The 12500-nt window shown below is 37.4% G+C and overlaps 1 protein-coding gene across 7 annotated transcripts in view; it reads left to right on the top strand.

Annotated features, from left to right (window-relative positions):
* Positions 1-12500, top strand: part of rbm47 (RNA binding motif protein 47) — a 31662-nt gene that overhangs the window by 4378 nt on the left and 14784 nt on the right. For 5 of the 7 annotated variants that reach the window (XM_060864508.1, XM_060864507.1, XM_060864505.1 and 2 more), the window contains exon 1: positions 5893-6051. The exons of 1 other annotated variant lie outside the window; for it this stretch is intronic. The gene's annotated coding sequence lies outside the window, so the exon portion shown is untranslated. Of the gene's footprint in view, positions 1-5892; positions 6052-6113; positions 6136-12500 lie in introns of those variants that run through there. One more of the 7 variants, XM_060864504.1, reaches the window with a different exon arrangement.

Here is a 12500-nt window from a genome sequence, read left to right as displayed (position 1 = left end):
AGGTGGGTTATAATTTGGCTATATTCTTATGCCGAACTGTGTTAATATTACCAGTTTTACATAGAAGGTTCAGGCAGCCGACTTGTGATTGCAGCTTGCAATGTCATCGAGATTCAGATTAGTGGTGAATTTGCAAACCACCACATCAATCTGTTCACATACGCAGCATTTTCCTCTGTTTGTATTGAACCCTGGTGATAACTAAGGTATCAACTTGGCTCGAATTCCAACTCCCTTAAATTCTTAAAGGGAATTTTTACCGTTTTTGTAAAAGTGTTTCATCGACTGTGTGGAATTATAGACAAGACGCATATGTTCGCATAGGGAATGATTACACCATTTAGTTTATTTGTTAATTCTGAATTAAATATGAATTGATAATTTTGCTCCTTGGTTTCGCACTTTGGTTTGGTTTTAGACATAAAAAAATACGCCAAAAAGAAACTTTAGCTGAGGTGTGTTTATAGCTAAAAACTTACATTCATACTCAAATTAATGATTTACTTTCTATGTGTAAATATAAAAAGGATCTTTTAAATCGTAAACTTTTATATTTCTGCAAAGCTGCTTTTATGATGATGCCTGTTGTTAAAAATACTAAACAAATAACATTGTATTTCTATAATCTGAGAACAATGTTGTATTTTTCAAGAAAAAAGAAATACTCCGAAATTTGATAAAGAAAAAAGGTACACGACGTGTATATAGATATCAAGCAAGCATGGAGATCGTGATAACACACACACATTTATAAAATATAAGCAGCTAAGAAATTACATTTTGTGTTCTTTAAAATAACAAATAATCCTTTGATTGTGTTTCATTTATGTTTAAACTTTTAAAGTACACACACTACACACTACAGAGTATAGCTCTTCAGGTCCTCATTTCACTGTACTCTCTCTAACCCAAACCCTGGTAACTCAGCTTTTCCCGAACAGTTGTTTCATAAGTAGTCAAGAGGACTGGAAGCCTTACTGAAAGCGTTGTTTTCAGACAACTGGATTTAATGACCAGTTCATTATTTTTATAATTAAATAATTATATTAAATGACATTTCTAATTAAATATAATTACCTTTAAGGTTCCTTCTTTGGTTTACAGGGTTCAGCTTAAGTGGTAGAAGATTCAGAGTTTGTGTGTGTGCGTGTGTGTGTGTGTGTGTGCGCGCAAGCGCGCATGTTTGTGTGTTTGTGTGTGTGTTTATGTATTTAAGATGTATCAAAGAAACAGAAAGAACACATTGAGCCCCTGGATTGCAACAATATAAAACACACTGTAACATCCAAAGACACACACATTCACAAGGACACACAGACAGGTACACTGAAGACACACAAAGACACACACCCACACACACGTTCAACAATAATCACAAAAATACACATCATTGCAAGTACACACACCTTCACAAATGCACGCAGAGACAACCCACACATAGCTGCACACATTAGTACATGAAACACACACACACACACACACACCGAATGTGTAGTGTGCTTATTCTGTTTATTATTGTGCTTACTTGAGTGCAGACGTGTCTCAGAAATCCTGACAAAGTCCTTATAATGGGAAATGAGTGTACACACAGACAGACTCACACACACACACAAATCATCAGATGACCTTGACTCAACAGGTTGCAGCATCAGACATTCTTCCTGACTTGCTATAATCAAGTGACTGTGTGTGTGTGTGTGTGTGTTTTAAATAGTACATTTACAGCAGACATTTAAGGCTGGAGTTCAACCTGATTTTCCAGTTTCCCACTTTAAATAATGCAGTGTCTGACAAAACCTCAGGTGTCTGATGTAGGTGCACACACACACACACACACACACACACACCTTTCTCTGATCATCCACCGATGCTGTTTATTCATTCATTATAAGGGTGTGTGCTGCTATGACAGTCTACTGTAATAAGGATAGCTGAAATATTTATAACATTAACGCTGCACTATTTCATTACATATAATGACTTCACACAGAATTTTCCAGGAGCGGCACGTCCCTTTAAATATGAATATACGTTTTGAGAACAATCATAGCAGGTGGAGATCAGCGATACGTGTAATGTGACGTGGTTGTGCTAAAAGACTCTCTTTTTTTTGTATAACAGCATAGCTTGGAAAAGTAGTTCCAGCCGTATATGTTAATATGTTAGCGTTTCTATAGTAACAGATTTGTAGAGCAGTCTCTCCATACAATTTTACGTCTAACAGTAAACTTGTGTTGTTTAACAAAGGAAATCGAAAGGAGTCTCAGGTGTCAGTGCTTTATAGCTGTCACATGCTTTGTAAAGTTTAAAGAAGTGCGTATCGTTGCTAAAACATGAGCGATAAGCGGAACTAATTTGTCTCTAGCTAACGTTAAGACTTACTTATAATCTGTTAAAATGAAAATTAATAGGCTATTGAAGTATTTTCACATAAACACACACATCTGTTGTAACATACAAACTGCTTAACTTTGAGATACACTGTATTTCAGCCCTGATGTTGGGTTGCACGGTTAATAAACCATTGAAATGGTCTTAGCATTCTACCTTTAATCATTCCATTATTTATTTATACAGCAAATAAGCCCAATGTGACCGAGGTCCAAGGCGTGAAGTCACGAAGTAGAATTATTTACCTACCGCACTTTTGTCTGATTTGTACTTGTACTTGTACTTTACCTGAGTTTTACTTTCACTGTCTATTCACTATATATCTATCATAAAAACGCATCAGTAATGTTTACACTATAAACACTAGATCAGGACATTTGAACCTAAACACCATAACAGTACATTTACACTATAAACACTACATCTGAAAATGTCCACTCTGATAAATCCCTGCGAGAATGGAAGCTGATGAACGCAACTGAATACAAATTTCAACAATACTCGGCACATGTCACTTTAAATAAATCCACTTTTCCCTGTGTGGTGTGTTTAATAAATTGACAAATTACTGGAATTGATATTTAAAAACACATCATTGGGGATTGCAGATTTAGGACATAAGCTAACAACTTAGATAGACAGAAAGAAAGAAAGATAGATAGCTATCTATCTATCTATCTAGCTAGCTAGCTAGCTAGCTAGCTAGCTATCTATCTTTCTTTCTTTCTGTCTATCTAAGTTGTTAGCTTATGTTTGTAAAGAAAATGTCCATCACTAACTAAAAGAATTATGTGATTTAATTTTTTGTTGTTGTTGTTGTTGAATGTTTATTATTGAAGTAAATAAATGTTTCTGTAAAAAGAATTATGTTGAAATTCAACTTTTACAGCATTTACAAGAGTTAATCATCTGGGAACTTTTATCACATCTGTAAAATCACACTGACAATCACATTGAAAAAAAAAGAAATACATTACTAATAAATAATAATAAAACCCACACACAGATTTCAGGTATCTATGTACTTAACTATGTTTTATTTTTTAAATCAGAATTTCACCTCATGAAGTCCTACCTCACTGAACATTAACATTCGTTCACTTCTGTGAGTTTGTGGTTCCAGAAATGCGACACTAATGATTATACTGTTTTTGAATGAAGACTTTGCTCCTCATCAAGGTTTGTTTACACTTTAGTCAACTGAACCTTGTTTTATGGCTTACCCATGATACTCATGGTGGAGTTTTATGATGTTGCCATAGCGATTTGAAGATTAACCCCAGGATTTTCTCCATTTCAAGGTTCAGCTTGAGAGGTAGATGTTTTAATGTTGTGTTTTCAGCAGTGCTTTGGGGTACGTGTGTGTGTGTGTGTGTGTGTGTGTGTGTGTGTGTGTGTGTGTGTATACTCGTTTAGTTTTGACTGGACTCTTGGGGTCAACGTGATCAGCCATTGACCTGAAACAGGAACTCAGTTTGACCTCCATAATTTCCTGTTAGTGTGTCCTCTCTTTTAACACTCTACTTTCCCCTACACTTTTTTCTAACACACACACACACGCACACGCAATAAGTTACTGTTTAGGTAAATGTTGAATGTTTAACCGAGAGTGACCATCATCATATGACTTGTGACTCGGCAGAAACCATTTGGCTGTTTAGCTGAACGCACACCAACTGAGCATCAGAAGTCAGTTGATGTTTTCTTTTCCTGAACCCTTTTTATTTGTTATACATGTACTGAGATTTTGTTAAGGTGCATGTTTTTATATCTTGAACCCTGTAAAAAAGTGTTGCTAGAATTTCAGCTTTGTGCAATAAGCAAATTATTAGCAGCAAGCTGGCGTGTGAAGCTACCTGGCGCCGCGCTGAGGTTGATTATTTTTCCCTAAGACACCACAAAAAAATCACAACTTCACTGTTACAAAGTGCTGAAACCGGAGACTCACAGTTACACTTCAGCATATGCACAATCACACGTTACTTTCTAATTCATTTTGTATCGACATGTTGTTGTGTGTTCATGTGCACAATAAATCAGACAAAGTTTGTTGAGCTAAATGGCGTCCAAGCTGCTGCAACGAAAACGTCTCGACCTTCCGACCAATCGGATTGAAGCATGACCAAACAGTGCAGTTTTACACAGTAAACACTTTCCGTTCCTCACAGATTTAGACCGATTTTAACACGTATTTGTATATGTTACCGGATCATTCTCAAGCGAGGTGTGGAAGGGAAACGGAGTGTGTGTTAGGGGTGTGTGTGGCTGTTATCAGGAAACAGTGTGCTAATATTAGAAAATGGCCTGTGGCTTTATTACACTATTACCACACTCATTTCATGGATAATAAATGGTAGTGTATCTACACATCATGACTAAAGCATGTGAGTGTAACGTGAATTTGTGTCAGAATCGTGTCCAACTGTGGAGTACTCAGATATTCGGTATGAAGGAGTTAGTGTTTACTGTGTGGTACTTAGTCAGAGCTTTCGCCTGATCAGAGGTTTGGAGCCGATCTTATATTCTCTTGCTGCTGTTTGTGTATCTCTGTGTGTGTGTGTGTGTGTGGCTTCACTGAAAGATCTTTGAATTCAGGTTCTTTATTATTATTATCATTATTATTATTATTATTATTATTATTATTATTATTATTATTATTATTAAAACAACAACATTGTCTTATGAGGGAAAAATGTATGGAGTATCAATAACCGCAAAACTCATCCTTCTTACTTAGGTGTTTCATCCTTTCAGTTTGAATGATTATAGAAGTGTTTTAATATTCATTCATTCATTCATTCATTTTCTACCACTTATCCGAACTATTCTCGTCACCGGGCAGCGTCATCACAGGGCCAACCCATCACAGGGCACACACACTCTCTCATTCACTCACACAATCACACACTAGGGACAATTTTCCAGAGATGCCAATCAACCTACCATGCATGTCTTTGGACCGGGGGAGGAAACCGGAGTACCCGGAGGAAACCCCCGAGGCACGGGGAGAACATGCAAACTCCACACACACAAGGTGGAGGCGGGAATCGAACCCCCAACCCTGGAGGTGTGAGGCGAACGTGCTAACCACTAAGCCACCGTTCCCGTGTTTTAATATAAATATATAAATTAATTAATTCATTCATTGGGTTAAAAAAAAAGAACAAAGCTGTTGTGGCAATTTTGCCTCAAATTTTGAAATGCTGTGCATTTTGAGATGCTTTTCTGCTTGACATGGTTGAAAAGAGTGATGATTTGAGTTACCATACTCAAGTATAGTGTGGAGCATCTCTATGTATCAGAACGGAACCTCTTTCTCCATCACACACACACACACATACACACACATTCTCTCGTTCACTTGCTCTCCTGCTTTATCTCTCCTGTCACACCCAAGAACTTTGCTCTCTTCAAAATCCTGGAAGGAGAGTGCACAAGGTAGGAGGGGGCACCTTTTCTTTGCCCCACCCCACACAAGCATTGAGCAAACACTTCACCACCTCCTACACACACTCCACTCCAACGATTCACCGGCTGTACCAGTGTACCGTGTGTGTTGAGAGAGAAAGAGAAAGAGAGATAGTGAACATTCAGGTGGCAGCAGACACACACACTCACACACAACATTAATTGGACACACAGGCGCACCTGAGGAGGAAGGTACAGTGTCACAGTTCTTTTCCTAGTGGTGTGTGTCAGGTTGGTTTTTTTTTTTATGGGTGGATGCAGTTAACACAACTTCAGGTATTTTCGGTTTGTTAGACTGTGTGTGTGTGTGTGTGTATGTGTGTGTGTGTGTTCTGGTTTTATAACTACATTGATGTTTGTGTGATCAAAAAAATTGGTGGTACTTTAATTGTTAAAGTTGAGGATTTCTGTGTGATCGTGTGTGTGTGTGTGTGTGTACATATATGTAGGTTTTCTGCCATCTTGGTCTTTGGACCCAGCTTTTTCCTCCCATGTTTGCTGACAGGGTGGGCCCAGAGCGTGTGTATGTGTGTGTGTGTGTGTGTGTGTGTGTGTGTGTGTGTTATCAGCCAGTGTGCCAGGATATTATTTGATGCATTGGTTTTTTTTCTTCAAGACTTTATTTGAGGTAGTCACGTCATTAAATATTTTGATCAAAAACTGACTACAGTAGCGTTTTGCTGAAAACATTAACGCCATTCTGGTTACACATTTACAATAATTAATAATCTTCAAACGTGATCCCATGAAAAATTTCGAAAGCGAAAAAAAAAAGTCACTCGTCATGTTAGCCTGAAAAAATGTATTCTGCATTTTTACAAGATAACGAGCTGCAGATTTCAATCCCACTTTTCCCGCTGGCGCTAATTTTGTCCGATCTTCTTTAACTGATATGAAATAAAACACCGAAATAAATAAAATAAAACAATAAAACGTGGCTTGCCTGTTTAGGAAAACGATCACTTGCACAATGCAGAGTTTCTATCCCAAGCTAATTATTTTTATTTAACAATATAGCACTTTAAAAACAACAAAGAACAACAACATGCACTTTTTATCGATTTTTAGTTACTTTTAATGTTAGAGAACATCCACGGATCGACTAAGTTTGCGTTCTCGTTTACATTATCACTGCGAAAAACAGCTAGAAGGTCTTCTTATGTTTGACAACTAATCACTGACAATGGAGACTACTTCCAAGAAATGGTACGTATAAATACGTACTAAAAAACGGTGTTACTATGGGAACGATAACGTTTTTGAACGAGTGTGTTGGTATAAACCTTTTCGAATTGCAGTTGCTACTTTCAGTTACAGGAAATATAGCCACAACTTCACTGACCAATCATATTTGAGAATTCAACAGCGCTGTGCTACAACTCTCAAAATAAACACCTTTTGTTTGGTAAATATTCATGATTATATTAAATGATTATAGGTTTATTTGTTTGGAACACAATGACAAATGGTAAAATAACTTTGCAAACAATGCTGAATAACTTTGTTGGGTCTCTTTAACGATCCAAAGCTTAAGCAATGAAATACTTTGTGCTGTTACTGTAGTTCAGAGCAACATTTCCATATACATTTTGATTCCCTGAGTTCAGGAAATTTTTGTTCACCTTGTGCCAAAAAACAGGTCTTGAGCTGATAGTAGTAATATAACAACCTTACAGTATTGTGGCTGGATTCCAGTGAACTGAGGCAGGGTTTAAACCGTGATTTGGACTGGACTTAAGTGCAGATACGTAAGCTCCTGAGTAAAGAAAAGGCTAATGGTGAACTAGCAATCAGATCAAGCAGTGGTTTTATGTAGGTAAGCGAATGCGGCCAGAATAAACAAAAAAAAAAGCGTACATTGTTTAAAGGATCGTCATCGTAGAAGTCATAAATGTGATAACTGCGTGAATTTGACTGATCCTGAAAAATCAGGAACGCCTCACAGACACATACATATCTTTAGAATAATCTTAGAGTTATATATATTTGTATAAATTTGGTTCAATTATTCCATCTGCTTCTAAGCATTAATGAAAGGAGTCTCCAGTTTCAGTTCTTTGCTTGTTTGTTTGTTTTTCAAAGGTAAAGGTTTCTATAATATAATATAACAGAAAGTACATTTTTTTGCACGATCCATAACATTCGTTAATAAATACGACGTTTAAATCATGCCGTACAGTTCGTAATTAAGAGCTGGAGTTGTAATTACGAGTGGAAACACTGAATTTTCTTTGAGTTCCGACTTGGTGGCGTATCAATCAGAAATCATGGTGTCCAAGGATGCAAAAAAAATGCCAGCATTGTACAATTATGATGTAATATGTAACGATAAAGTTTACGCACCTGACGTTGTAATTACGACTATCCAAACTATAGTCTCATCACTTAGACTTCACATGAGGGCTGAAAGGCACAGAAATTAAAGTATGAGGTTTTGTTCTTTAGTTATTTATCTACATTGTTGTGGTGTGGAGGAATAGTCCAGTTTGGGGGGATGTGCATGTCTTCAGGGCTGATATGGGTAACACTTCTGTGTGTTGCGCAACATCGCACCAACCTGTCGTTAAATATTTTCCTATAATAATGTGACTGTTTTATAAAACGCAGTACTTGGTATGACTGGCAGACCTTTGGAACCTGCATGCAAAGGTTTTCTGCGAGATCAGGCAGAGTGAGCAGTAGTCAGTGAACCAGTCACACAACAAAAATGTCCTTATTAGAAATAAATGTTCGTTTCCCCCAAAAAAAAATACATCACTTTCACTTTGATGCAGGTGAAGCAATTTTTTGCCTTCTCCCAGCCAATCAGAGAGCTCCTCTCAACTTGACCAAGCCTGAGGAATGTGTGTGTGGCAGGTATGCGCCTTGGAGACAGGTGTGTGTGTGTGTGTGTGTGTGTGTGTGTGTATTTGTATGTGTGTGTGTGTACGTGCACTTTCACTCAGTTTTAATCAGGTCGTATTTTTTTATTTCCTGCTTCCTGATTCGCTCAGCCACAGGTTTCTATTGCTGGTCTTTTATGTCTGACGATCGATTATGATTTAGTGTGTGTTCTAAATATAAGAATTTTTGCTGTAATGTTGAGAGCAGTGTGCAATTTTTGGGAGTTTTTAACACGTTTTTAACATTATTTTGCAGGATTTTTTTTTTTTTTTTTTAGTTTTGTGTGCTTTTTTTTGAATTGGCAGCGTTCTTAGCAGTGAAGCCTCACATGTAATGACCTTCAGGGATGAATGTGTGTTGTAATGACATCGTTCATCTGTAAAATCCTGCAGGGACTGTTTAACCTGTCTAAAACCTTGTTTATTAAGTGTGATAATCCCTAACACAATGAAAGGAATGATTGATTTGTGGGATAGATGTGTGTCATAGCACTCGATATATTTACATGTCCATGCTTGAGAATGCTTTACTTTTAAAACATTTGAACATTTACGCATGACATGTTTGACTCGCATCTGCAGGGTTGGCGGTCCGATTTCCCTCTCTGTCTTGTGATTGCATGTTCTCCCAGTGCTTCCATGGTTTTCTCCAGGTACTCCAGTTTCCTCCATCAGTCCAAAGATGAAGGCCGATTGGCATCTCTAAATTGTACGTAGTGCCTGTGTGTGTGTATGTGTGTGTGTGTGTGTGTGTCTACTGCCTTGTGCCCCGAGTCCTCTGGGATAGACTCAAGGCTTCTCTCAAATTCAACGCAAATGATCTTCTAGACAAGAATTTGAAGGAACAGTAGAATCATTTAAATAAAATACATTAATGGAAAACGAATGCAATCGAGTTGTTCGATCACGTGCTTCAATCGACGAAATTAGACATGAGGAGAATCAGACTTTTTTCCAAGAACACAAATCTGCTTACATTTAAATCAGGATCCTGAAAATGTAATATTTTGAATTAAAGATATTGAAAAATTGCTTTAAATATTTAAAAATTCTACATTATTTACAATTTTAAAGGAAAAGAAAAAAAATTTTTGGGTCCCTCTGTATACAGGCCACCATGTTATACTACACTATATGAGAGACATCCAAACATCCACCATGTTCGTTTCTCTACACCTACTTTTGCTGAGTCACTGTTATCATTAGTTGCATAAGTGATGTTTCGTAAGTCTTAATGACTCTTTAGCCAAAGTCATAGATAATCTACAGGGGAGATAATGTGTGACTGAGGTGGAAAGCTTAAAAAGTGCCTAGCATTTCTGATAACCTTTAGTCGGCATTTGAGCTAAAGCAGCACAGAGAGCTAGGTCGATGTCCGAAAGGCTGAAATTCAATTTTGTACCACTTTCCATAGTTTGTTTTCAAAGCATTTTTGAATATTCATGAGAAATAGAATGGATTAATAATGTTTTGGTCGTCTGGAAATGTAACTGACTAGGCTAAAATGAGGGAGGGCTAGTTAGCTAGTTAAGATGAATAAACAGAACGAGTTTTTTCTTCTTAATTTCTTTTATTATCAGTAACATTATCATCCTTTAACAAACGTTATAATAAAGCATATTGTGTTAGTGTCTTTGATGACAAAAAAAATGATAAAATCCTGTGGCACGGTGTAGCTTGCTAGCATCTTTATTTCCTAACCACAATGCTGCATGTATTAAACATGAGGATTATAGATTTGACATTTTTACAAGATAACGAGCTGCAGATTTCAGTCCCACTTTTCCCGCTGGCGCTAATTTTGTCCGATGTTCTTTAACTGATATGAAATAAAACACCGAAATAAATAAAATAAAACAATAAAACGTGGCTTGCCTGTTTAGGAAAACAATCACTTGCACAATGCAGAGTTTCTATCCCAAGCTAATTATTTTTATTTAACAATATAGCACTTTAAAAACAACAAAGAACAACAACATGCACTTTTTATCGATTTTTAGTTACTTTTAATGTTAGAGAACATCCACGGATCGACTAAGTTTGCGTTCTCGTTTACATTATCACTGCGAAAAACAGCTAGAAGGTTTTCTTATGTTTGACAACTAATCACTGACAATGGAGACTACTTCCAAGAAATGGTACGTATAAATACGTACGAAAGCTTAAAAAGTGCCTAGCGTTTCTGATAACCTTTAGTCGGCGTTTGAGCTAAAGCAGCACAGAGAGCTAGAACGATGTACTAAGAACTATGAATAAATAACTAATATTTAAATCCACTACCGCAGTGATTTGTTCTTTACTGCAAGACCTTGACCTACACATTGTAAAAATTTAAATGGAAGCACTTTGTTGCAAAATTAAAATTAATGGCCTTTTAATAAAGTGCCCCATAATTGCTCCTTAGTTCCATGTAGTGGATTAACATGAGTAATAAATATAATAGTGCGAGTGGCAAGGATTATTTCAAGGGGTGGCTTAAACCCTGCACTACCTGTGTGGCCACGCCTCTGGCAGTTTAACTGCTCACATCACGTCTTACGTCAACAAAGACATTACTAACGTCCCTCTTACCTCAGAGTGACTTATTATGCATGTAAGGATTACACAAACGGTGCTTTTCTTTCATTGTGCCACAGCCAACAATATGGCAACCAACATGGTTAAAAAAAACTTGTTTGTTGCTTGCTTGTGCTCCACCTAACTCGTTTCCTATAAATCTTACACGTACAGCCACTTTTGTACGTACACCTAGATTAGTGTTATCGTGTGTCGTAAAAGACTACATGTCCCTTTTAACGAGTAACCAGATAACTCGGTTTGAATGTTAACATAATGATCGTTTCATATGAGGTCAAAGTTGTCTACGAGGTTTAATCTTTATGTCCGTGTGTGTGTGTGTGTGCGTTATCACTGACATGATCGACACAGCTGCTGTGTATTATAAGGAGTTGTTGTCTTATTAACTTTCTTGACCTTTAAATCTAAGGTCACTTCTTGTGGTATGTGGAAAGAGTTAATCAGAACCCGGATAATACGTCTGTTGTCTGCCTCGATTCTTTGCCTGTCTATCTGTTTGTCTCTCTCTTACGCTCTCTCTCTTCCTGTCTGTTTCTATCTTTTCCTCTGTCTTTATTTCTTTATTTGTCTAGTCGTCTCATTCTTTCTCTGTCTCTCTCTCAGTGTCTTTGCCGCTCTTTCATCCTGAAAGCCCGCCACATCCTTCTCCCCCCTTCCTTCTCTTTGCCTTGTGCACTGGTGTGTGTGCTTTTGAGTCTTTTTTGTTTCTTTTGCCCTCTTGGCTACTCTATACACTGTGCTGTTTGTTCAGGACAGGTATGACAAGGGCATTGCACACACACAAACACACACACACACATGTTTGCATCTCTCTCTCTCTGTGTCTCTCTCTCTCTGTCTCTCTCTCTCTCTCTCTCTCTGTCTCTTTCTGTCACTCTTTATGGACGCAGCATTCTTATCAGCATTGTCATTATAGGCACACACACACACTCTCATTGTTGGTCTGAGTGTATATATGACATGTTTTTAATGTTTGCATGTCTCTCTCCTTCTCTCTATCGCTCTCTCTCTCTCTCTGTCTCTCTCTATTTCTGTCGCTCTTTATGGACACAGCATTCTTATCAGAATTGGCATTATAGGCACAAACACACACACACACACACACACACACACACACACAAACCATGGGTGAAAAACATATTTGACTTATAAGTGATGAATGGAAAAAGTTCTACACCCACT

Source organism: Tachysurus vachellii, chromosome 2 (genome assembly GCF_030014155.1).
Source record: "Tachysurus vachellii isolate PV-2020 chromosome 2, HZAU_Pvac_v1, whole genome shotgun sequence".
NCBI lineage: Eukaryota > Metazoa > Chordata > Actinopteri > Siluriformes > Bagridae > Tachysurus > Tachysurus vachellii.
This window is presented reverse-complemented; position numbering and strand designations above follow the sequence as displayed.